Source organism: Saimiri boliviensis, chromosome 5, assembly GCF_048565385.1.
Source record: "Saimiri boliviensis isolate mSaiBol1 chromosome 5, mSaiBol1.pri, whole genome shotgun sequence".
NCBI classification, from domain to species: domain Eukaryota; kingdom Metazoa; phylum Chordata; class Mammalia; order Primates; family Cebidae; genus Saimiri; species Saimiri boliviensis.
In genome coordinates this window covers 93,489,845-93,501,337 of record NC_133453.1, presented here as the reverse complement: position 1 = coordinate 93,501,337, position 11,493 = coordinate 93,489,845, and positions in this window count along the sequence as shown.

Genomic DNA, 11,493 nt, shown 5'->3' with positions numbered 1-11,493 from the left:
ATATTAAATGGAGGTAAAAGTGATACATTGACGCATAAAAATAATCTGATTATAAAAATTGCACAGTGCAAAACAGAACAAATTTTAAGATAAATGGTGTAGTTCCTAGAGAGGGTCAAATATTTTGCAGATAATGTGTGAAACTTACAAATGATCAAAATAATTGAAGAAATACTAATTTGAGGGGATAAATTGTCTACTTTACCTATATTTATCTTTGACTCAGCAACTCCGAGTTCACAACTAATTCATATGGGCATTTTCTGTCATCCAAAATATATCTGTTTTCCAATCCACTTTCAGGATTTAGAAGGCATTTTTGAACCTGAGCATATAGGAAGGATTAATAATATATCAGAGAATTTCTCTAATTCTCAAAATTTGATGCTGTGATGTTTTATCTTCCTTAGTGAATGTTTGTCATTAAATCAACAATGTTTCCAAGCTAAGTTGAAAGTCAGTTAGGTTTATTACTAAATACACCTACAGGGGCTTAAAATTGGACCAGTTTCATTTGAAAAGGATGCAAGATACGAACTAGACAGCTGCTTTTTTCTCACTCATTTCACTCTATTACTGGTTAACTTAGTGGAAAAATGTAAATTTTCCAGGGATTTTAGGTTGAAGGTATCTCAGCCAATGTAGATGTGTGCTTGACTTGAAGTCTAATTTAACTCCCATGTAGTATTGATTGGCATAGACCACCGAGGACACTTACAATCTTCCTTTGCCAAAGGTAGACAATGGTGTAAGAGTAAAGTGTAATAAATGCCCCTGTCCAGTTCCTATGTCGATATCCAGCTGCCTTTTGTGTGAGTGTGTGTGCCATTTTGAGTGCATCAGTATTTCACGTTTATTGTAGTGTGATGAAACACCTTTCAAAATGGCCAGAGGGACATTTAGCAGTAAGTGTTTAGGCAGTACAAATTGGAGTGAACAGGAGGACAGTTAGCAGGGAGTATTTCTGAGGTCAAAGTAGTCTGGGTAGGAGCTGAATCAGCTAAATGCAGAGTTAAGAGCTACAGTACCTGCCGCAAAGTAAATATAGATTACCTTCTTGATGACAAATTGATCCACTAGACAAGAATCTTTCAGACAAAGAGAAAAGTGCAAAAAATTAAGTAATTCACACTGACCATTTTTTTTAACCCTTTACTCTGCAGCCATCCTATCTCCCTGTAACTTGATACTTCACATCATTTTAGTCTAATCTTTTAACCAAGTAAATACCTATGTAAAACTTAAAATTCTAACCTATTGAGAGCCAAGTTGTTAACCCATGTATGCTGGATGTTGCAAGTTTTTTGAATTTTTACAATCAGACCTTGATGATGACCTTAAGCAGTAAGATATAAATAACTTTCACATGCTTAGCGTTCCAATAATGGAACACTAGGAAGAAATGGGTTAATTCCTCCTTATTTAACTTGTGATTCTGTACAATCGCTACACCAATTACAACTTGTAAATCTCAACAGTATAGCAAGCATTATGCAACTGTTCTGATAATCACATACGAGAAACTTATACATGGGTAGAAAATCAGCCTAATACAGAAATTCCATTTTGAATTAATTCACCAAGTACTGTTGAGCCTCTACTATGTGCCTACTTGAAGGGAGGATCAGGTAAGGAGAAAACATTCAGAGAAAGCCGTGGCACATATAATATACCAACGGGGCATGTTCAGGAATGTAGAAATAGTTTTGCATCGCTACAAACAAGTAGTAACTAAGGGTGGTGATGGAAAGCATGTGAAAGAGTAGTATAACCAACTAATATCCCTACTAGAAGCTGGCAGCATAGAAATGACATAAAATGAATAATAACAAGCTAATGAGATCATCCTCTGTCTTAAGGAAGGTTAAGATCTAGCATCAAATTGTGGTAATTGAGATGACTTTAAAAAGAAATAAACTTGAGCTGGACAACTTGCAGAATGTTTCTCCTTAAACTATTAGAAATGTAAATACTGCATTGCATCTAAAAATCACATTGCTAAAGTTTTAAGTAGACCCATACTGGGAAGTACAATTTTTCAGACAGTTTCTTAAAGTCAAATTGTAAATATTACTGATAAAATTTTACTCTTCGTTTTGAAATGAATTCACTGTAAGTAACATTTTTCAGGTGTCAATTGTTGTTGGATGTTGAGTGTCCCCTGTATGGAATCAGATATACCAAGGGAATTGAAAGAACAGTCCAAAGAATGAATCCTCTATGTTTTACAAACATGGATTCTTAGCAGATCCAAAGATATCTCCAAGAAGATGCAGAATTTCCATTTCAGACAGTACAGATTCCATTAAATGTATGTTATTTGCTCACTGTGGTGACAAACTTTTAGTATTTCATAGGCTATACTTAGAGGAGAACACAGACATACATTGGAGATACCAAGGATTCAGTTCCAGATTACCATAATAAGGTGAATATAGCAATAAAATAAGTTGCACAAACTTTTTGATTTTCCAATGCATATAAAAGTTATGCTTACATTATACTGTAGTCTATTAAATATGCAACAACACTATGTTTAAAATCACAATGTACATGTCTTAATTAAAAATACTTTATTGCAGCCAAGTGGAGTGGCTCATGCCTGTAATCCCAGAACTTTGGGAAGCCGAGGTGGGTGGATTACTTGAGCTCAGGAGTTTGAGACCAACTGCTAACATGATGAAACCCCACGTGTACTAAAAAAAAACCAAAAATTAGCTAGGCGTGGTGGCACACGTGTAATCCCAGCTACTTGGGAGACTGAGGCAGGAGAATCACTTGAACCCTGGAGGCAGAGGCTACAGTGAGCCCAGACCATGCCACTGCACTCCAGCCTGGGCAACATAACAAGACTCCATCTCAAAATAATAATAATAATAATAATAATAATAATAATAATTATTATTATTATTTTTTGCTAAAAAGTGCTATGAAGTATCTGAGCCTTTGGAGTCCTAATTTTGTCGCTGGTGGAGGGTTTTACTTCAGTGTTGATGGCTGCTGACTGATCAGGTTGGTGGTTGCTGCAGGTTGGAGTGGCTGTGGCAATTTCTTAAAATAAGACAACAATGAAGTTTGCCATGTAACTGACTCTTCCTTTCACTAAAGGTTTCTCTGTAGTATGTGATGCTACTTGATAGGATTTTGCCTATTAAATAGAACTTCTTTCAAAATTGAAATGAATCCTCTCAAATTTTGTTGCTCCTTTATCAACTATGTTTATCAAATATTCTAAATCCTTTATTGTCACTTCAACAATGTTTACACCATCTTCAGCAGGAGTAAATTCCATCTCAAGAAGTTCCCTTTCTTTGTAGCTCCTCATCTGTTCATTTAATCATGAAACTGCAGCCATTCTTTCATGTCGTCAGGCTCTGCTTCAAATTCCGGTTCCCATGCTATTTTTCTACCACATTTGCAGTTACTATCTCTACCAAAGTCTTAAATCCCCCAAAGCCATCCATGAGGATCGGAATCAACTTCTTCCTAACTCCTGTTTACATTGATATTGTGACTTTCTTTCAGAAATCATGAATGTTCTTCATGGCATTTAGAATGACGAATTCTTTCCAGAAGGTTTTCAGGTGAATGCCCAGATTCATTAGAGGAATCACTATCTATGGCAGCCAGAGCTTTACAAAATGTTTTTCTTAAATAATAAGACTTGAAATTAGAAATTATTGTTTTATTAATAGGCTGCAGAGTGGATGTTGTTTTAGCAGGCAGGAAAACATTAATGTAATTCTACATCACAGAGCTCTTGGTTGATTAGGTGCATTGCTGATGAGCACTAATGTTTAAAATAAATCTCTTTTTTTGAGTAGTAGATTCCAATGGTGGGCTTAAAATATACAGTAAACCATGTTTTCTAGAGATGTGATGTTGTGCAGGATGTGTTCATTCATTTTTAGGGCACAGGCATGGTAGATTTATCGTAATTCTTAAGGGTCCTAAAATCGTTGGAATGGTAAATAAGCATTACCTTCAACTTAAAACCACAAGCTGCATTAGCCCCTAACAAGAGAATCTGACTGTCATTTGAGCTTTGAAGGCAGGAATTAACTTCTCCTTTCTAGCTGTGAATGCCCTAAATGGCATATTTTTTCAATATAAGGCTGTTTTTTTTTTCCTATAGTGAAAATATGTTCTTTAGTTTAGCCGTCTTTATCAATTATCTCAGCTAAATCTTATGGATCACTCGCCGCAGCTTCTCCATCAGCACTTGCTGCTTTACCTTGCACTTTTATGTTAAGGAGATGGCTTCTTTCCTTCATCCTCCTGAACCCACCTTTGATGCTTGCATACTCTTCTGCAGCTTCCTCACCTCTTTCAGTCTTCATAGAATCAAAAAGAATTAGGCCTTTGCTTTGGATTAGGCTTTGGCTAATGGAAATGCTGTGGCTAGTCTGATCTTCCAACCAGATCATTAAAACGTTCAGCAATAAGGCTGTTTGACTTTCTTATCATTTGTGTGATCACTGCAGTAGCACTTTTAACATTGTTCAAGAAACTTTCCTTTCCCTCCACACTTGTCTACCTGTTTGGGGCAAGAGGCCTAGCTTTTGGTCTAGCTCAGTTTTCATCATGCCTTCCTCACTAAACTTAATAATTTCTGGCTTTTGATTTAAAATGAGAGACTTGCAACTCTTCCTTTCACTTGAACACTTAGAGGCCATAGTAATATTATTAATTGGCATAATTTTAACATTATTCTGTCTCAGGGAATAGAGTGACTGGAGGAGAGGGAAGGTGGGGAATAGGCAGTTGGTGGAAAAGTGAGAACATAACAATATTTAGTGCTTAAGTTCACTATCGTATGTGGGTGCAGTCTATGGTGCCCTAAAAGAATTGCAAAGTAACATCAAAGATTACCGATCACAAATCACCATAACAAATATAATATTAATGAAAAAAATTGAAATTTTGTGAAAACTATCAAAATGTGGCACAAAGACACAAAGCAAGCTCATGCTGTTGGAAAAATGACACCAATAAATTTGCTTGATGCAGGGTTGCCAGAAATCTTCCATTTGTGAAAAAAAAAAAAACAAAAAAAAACTGCAAAGCACAATGAAGCAAAGTGCAATTAAACAAGGTATATTTGTATCTATCCACTTTGATTAAATAAAGTAAAATAACAAGAATTTACTCATTTGCCTAAAATTGATTTCTCAGTTTTAAGGCTAGTTACCCATGTTTAGGGGATACATCTAATACACTGCACATAGAGGGTAACCACCCCCTCCAAAATCACCAAATTAGAAATATTCAAACTTATTCCGATGGGACTCTGTCCTAGCTACTTTTTGGCAATGCTCAACTAGGAAAAGGCAATGGAAGAGAACCACTTAAGTCAGAACACAGTCCTGGATTATCTTCATGAACTGAAGATAGAATTTGTGTCTTCTAATTAGCCAGAGCCTAGAGACAATTTGGAATTATGTCTTGGGGGTTAAAAGTATGCTCAATATTTTAGCCAATCAAGCAATTAAATGGTTAAAAATTTTTGTGTATTATGAGGTAATATTTTTAATTTTTTAAATATTACAAATAAATTGTGTAAATAAATGATATTGAATAAATCAATTAAAAACTTTTTCAATAGAAGGGGCTCACATATATCCACATAAAGAACTTATTTTTAAGCAGAATGCTAAAATATGTAAACTTAGAAATATGAATTCAGTATCAGAAATATCACTTCAAATTATCTGTTACATTAATGTTATACTAACTTGCAGAGAAAGATGAGGATTATAATTTCCTTCTGTTGGTAAGAAAGGAGAAAGAAATAGGGAGACAGAAGAGAGAGAGAGAAATGAAAGAGACATGGAGAGACAGAGATGATGAGAGAGAGAGAGCAAGGGAGTCATTGCAAAGAAGGAGATAGCTACCCATCCATTTTATGTCAATGAAAGAAATATCAAAAGCTGCCTGGCTCTAATTTCTACTACTAAGCAAAATACCAGAAGAATTTGCTGTATGCTTAAAAAAAATCATGTTTTCATATATGTAATCACATCTGTGAACACATTAGAGGGATAGAGTTACTAGCATATGTTTCCAAGTGTGTTCCATTATATTACTACTGCAATTTTCTGAACACTAATTTATAGCTGTACTTCAAGCTTCCTCTAGCTGCATTGATGTAAATACTGTATATATTTCAGGAATTCTGTACAAAATTATATATTTGATAACAAAGTGACTGCTAGCTCAATAAACGTTGCATAGCTGTATTGTATTCATCGTGGTGCCCCATGATTTTTGCACAGCAGGCACACAGAGGAGGGAAATTTGTATACATTAATATTTTGAAGTCAAATCCTTGAATACCCTGTCAAACATCTTACATCCTAACTGGAGAAGCTCCAGTATCCCCTACCATCATGGGTATGGGGAGAAAGGCCCATTTTAGAGGTGAACTGACTGAGGTAATAATAAATAGAAATGATTTATTAAGATAACATCAAATCAAGAACATGAAGAGAAAGGGAAGATAGATCACGGCTTATTGATTGTAGTAGCTTCAACCCAAGCCTCCCAGTGAGTGTCAAAGGTATAGTCTCCTAGAGAAAATGGCTGCTAACTAGGAGACATTGACTAAGCTGGTATGAGGCAATATAGCCATCTCACCTCTGAGCACAATATCTTTCACCTTTGATGCCAGAGATGCTCATTGCTTCCCATTCTATTTTCTTTGCTTCAGGCAATGGCTAAAGAAAAAAGAGCAGATGCATTTAAGGCATTGCAGTTCACAGGTCTCTAATGTATCTGGGGCATCTGTATACACTGAAGGAAAGTATTTTCAGTTCAATCACTTTGAAAGCCTGGATAATAGAAGAGTAGGACTTGTAGCATGGACAACAAAGTTTTTTTGTTGTTGTTGTTTTCTTTTACCAACATGAAGCTCAGTTAGCAATTGCACCAAGCATTGATTTCACTGGCCTGTTTGTAGGCACGGCAGGGGTCTTTTTAGCTGTACAACACAGACATATGCTGAACAGTCTTTGATTTTTTTTTTCTTACAACTTTGTTTTACAGAATAGGCCAGTGACAGCATGTGTTGCTCCAGTCATTATATAAGATCTATATTATCACTTTGTATTTAAAACTCATCTGTTCCTACCCTCTCGGTGTTCTTATCTGCTGACAATCCTTGGGCGTGTGCTAGTTTTTCCCCAAACCGGTCTTCGAAGTTCTGAGTTTCATGTGCAGAGCTACTATAAAAACATCATATCAGTAAACGGTTCTCCTGGGAACTCTCCTCTCACTGCTTCTCGGGCATGCTATGGAACACTCATTACTGTGAAGGGAGTTATGCACGTGCTTCAAGCAGAGAACAGAACCCTTAGTGTAAACTTTTTGACAGGAGTCTCTGAACCAACTTTTCAAAACCCCTGTCTCGTTTATTTTCCTCTTTTTTCCTCCTGGTTTGATGTCAGTCATCAATCGAGCAGGAGACAACTCATTTCATTTCTGTGACACATCATGATGGACTTGTGTTGCAACCCTGACTTATTTTGAGAACTTCAATTTCTCAAGCTGAAAGCTCGAATGTCCCATGGTTGGAAGAGCTATTGATCCGATGTAGATGGACGGCTCAAGAGGAACTGATACATTCCTTACAGCACTTTCTTTTTCCCTTGCCTCCCTGGCTGCTACACAACATAGTCTTTCTCAGAGTTTGTTGTCATCTACGAACTTTGATTCTGGCATGACATATATATTCTCTTTTTACTCCATTTTTTTTTTTTTCACTGTAAGCTTGTGTTCCTGTAGTAGTGCTCCATTTCATTTCAGATGAATTGCCTATTAACTTATGGGTTAGTTATTCTTGGTGTCTTTTACAACTTGCTGTAGAAAATCTAGGCATCAAGATTAAATGATATTTTCATTGTGCCTTCCTAGTGGTTTTAGAAGAATGTATAGTATTTCTCTCAAGTATAAGATGCTAATATACCCATAAAAATTAAAAATTTAAGCTATTATTTAAAACAGCAACTAAAAATCTGCAAATAACCCCAAATGGCTGTCAAGAAATAAGTTTTTTAAAACTCGATGTACAAAATTACTGATAGAAATAGTATGCTTTATGCTTCTTTTGATAGAAGAAAGTGGCTACACTTTGCCTGAAATTCCAGAGAACTGGACCACCTTGGTCTGAAATTGGTTTCTCCAATTAAAAACTGCTTTGGTTTAGTGGTGGAGAGTAGCACGAGCACTCAATCTGTACCCACTTGGGACAACAAAAGAGAATATAAGCATTTTGCTTGGCAGACTGAATGGAAATTAATTTTCTTTCTGAGATTTATTGCAATGACAAGTGCTAAGCTCTGTGCAAAGAACTTTTGATGCATTTGTTCATCTAGTCTTCACAGGGCTTTATAAAGTACATCTCATTATTATATACATTTTATAGGTGGAGATACTTGAAATCATAACTTATTCAAGCTCCATACGTGGTAAGGGTTAAGCAACTATTGAAACCGACTCTGTCTGACTTTGGGACATATACAGTCCCATAAGGAAACAGAATTCCTCTAAAAAAAATTTTGATAAAGGAACCATCTATGTACCTGTGCTAAGATTAAGAGAATCACAAAGATACGGAGGTATGCAGAGATGATCAAGAATGCATATCATTAACATCCCTGGGGCTAACTGGGTAAGGGGATCAAAGATCATAGTTACTGGAGCATAGTGAGAGCTGGAGCTAGGAGAAGCTTCCAAACAAATCTACATGAGAGACAGAGGCAGGCACCTAGACCTCTCTCTTTCTCCACCCTCTGACCTCCTCCGCCTGTGTTCCCCATGGGCTACATCCTACTAGAAGCCAGCCCACAAGAGATCCCGGATGATGCAATTCTCAGAGTCAGTATTTTAGCGCTCAAATTAGAGTGAGAAGGTAAGAGCAAGGATAGGGGCAGGTGGCAGGGGTAACAAACAAATATACACACTAACCAATTGGTTCTATGCATGGCAAGAATGTCCCAGCTTTCAAATGGAGGCTCAGGCTTTGCCTGCCATGGTCTATTTCTGAGAGATAATTCACCTTGCAAAGAAAAGGCCATTTCCCCATAAAATATCTGACAAACCCCATTAAAAATAAAATAAAATATTTTCATGTGCATGCACCCCAGTTTTGCAGAGAGCTTTTTATTTCTTCTGGAAATGACATGTTTCTGGGAACTTTAGTTATATTATGTTATAATATGTGTTTAAAAAGGACAAATGATTTTGAACTATCACTACAAAACTAATGACTAACCCTAATTCAACCATTAAACTATGTGCATAGAAACTCTTTTTATTTCTTTATTTTTTCACAAATTAGTAGTTTACAATGTTCTCTCCATGGATCATATTATAATAAGTTGTCATGTTCTTAATTTAGTTATTGGTATCTCTTAAGCTGTGGATAAACAATAATTAGACTATGTAAGCATAGGGAACAATCACCAAATCACTTAACCTGTCATTCCCAAGCCTTTATATTCACATTGCAGACTTTTTTTTTCACCCTCGTCCTTTAGGATTCTTCACCATCCTATGTGTGGGTCAGACTCAGTTCCTCCTGCACAGAGACTAGGGACGTGTATTCTATGCTTTTGCACCCTCGTTGCTCCAGCTTGAATGCCTATTCTGTATAGTCACAGCTGCTTTCCAACCGGTTTTCCTGTAAATAGTCTCCCTATATTTAATACTGCCTCCCATCACCACCCCCCAACTGCTGCCAAGGTTATCTTAATAAAAAAGCAAATATGATTACACTGTTGGTCCACCTAATAGCCTACTCTGACTCTCAAATGCCCACAGGATACAAAGTCTAAGCTTCTTAACTTGGCAAACAAATAATTTGCAGTCTATTTCAAACTCACTTCTCTGGCCTCATCTTCTCCAGCATTGTGTCCCACACACTCTATGCCCATCCAAAGAAGGCCGTAGGCTGTTTATCCCTGATGTCAAGTTAAGTTCATTGTCTATCTGACTTTAGTTATGGTTTTCTTCTAGGGTTAATGACTCCTCTATACTCTGGCTTGAGCACGACTGAGCCATAGGAGTTATACCTTATCTATAATTGTTTACAGGTCAAGTAAAAATATAGGTATAGAAAAATAAAGGAGAATAAAATAGATATGTTTTAAGAAGCATAACGAGGAATGAATTGACAACTGTTACTAGGTATGTTATTAATTATAATTTAATATAATATGACAATCACAATTAGATTGTGATGTATATTTGAAGCGACTTTACAAATTACATTTTGAAGATTTATTATGGGCATGATCTGGCAACTTTATTGCAATCGAATGGAATTTTCTCTGCTCTCTCCTTCCTTCTACTCATCCCTGCCCCATTTAGCAGGTCTGGAATAAGATACCTGAAGCATAGTGACACATAAAAAAAGAAGAGAAGAAAGGTGACATATTTTCTTGTATTTGAAGTAACTGACATATTAGCCCATTTTGTCTCCATATTCTAGTGAGACAAAGTATTTCTAAATGTCATATATATATATATATATATATATATGTATAATATGTATATATATGTCATATATATTATATATAGACGTTTTGTGTGTGTGTGTGTGTATATATATATATATGTTTTAGCCAATCAAAGGCACCAAAAGTGTTATCCTCTTTCTAATTTTCTTACAGAACCAAAAAATAAACAAATCTTTCTTCTTGAAATCTAACATAATCAGAGAAAATATTGAGTACAGAAGGCAAGCCCTGCTCTAAGAGGGCATTTGTTTGATAAAGGGTTGAGAACAGGGAAGCTGTGTCTTGCAGTCTTTTCACAGGGTATCACACTGATAACAACAATGATTATGAATATCACAGTTACTGTTTATAATTTTTTTTACATATCTGTCATATGCCTCATTTTACTAAATTCTCACTTAGGTGTGCATATGATTTGCATCCTTGTTTAATGTATGAAGTAACTAAGGCCTAAAAGAATCAAGTTACTTACATTTCATAATCTATAAGAGGTAAAACATGAATTTGGAAACCTATCTCTAAGCTCCAAGAATCTGAAATCTTCGCAAGCCATTCCTCTATTAGTTATTCTTGAAATTCCAACTCAATGAACCCAAATATTTTTCTGTTCATTTTTGTTTGATTTTCTTACCTGAAGGATTGTAAGTTTTAAAAATAGCCAAGTTGTGATCATCTTTAGCTTGTCCATCCAGCACCTGATTCCCTGTGAATTGCCCTTTAGGGCTTCGGTGAACATGATCTCCAAGTTTTGTTTCTACAGTGAGCCCTTGCCTTCCAGATGCAGGGCTTAATATTTCCTCCAAGGCTGGTCACACACCTCCTTCCAAGGAATTTGAGGGAGAGAAAGAACAGTATCTCTCTGATGCCGAAATACATATCATGCAAAATTGCCCCATGCCCTTCCTCTGCCACCTGAAGAAGTAACGAGTAGAGCACAGACTCTGTTCCAGTTGTGACTTAATTCTACAAAAACTCC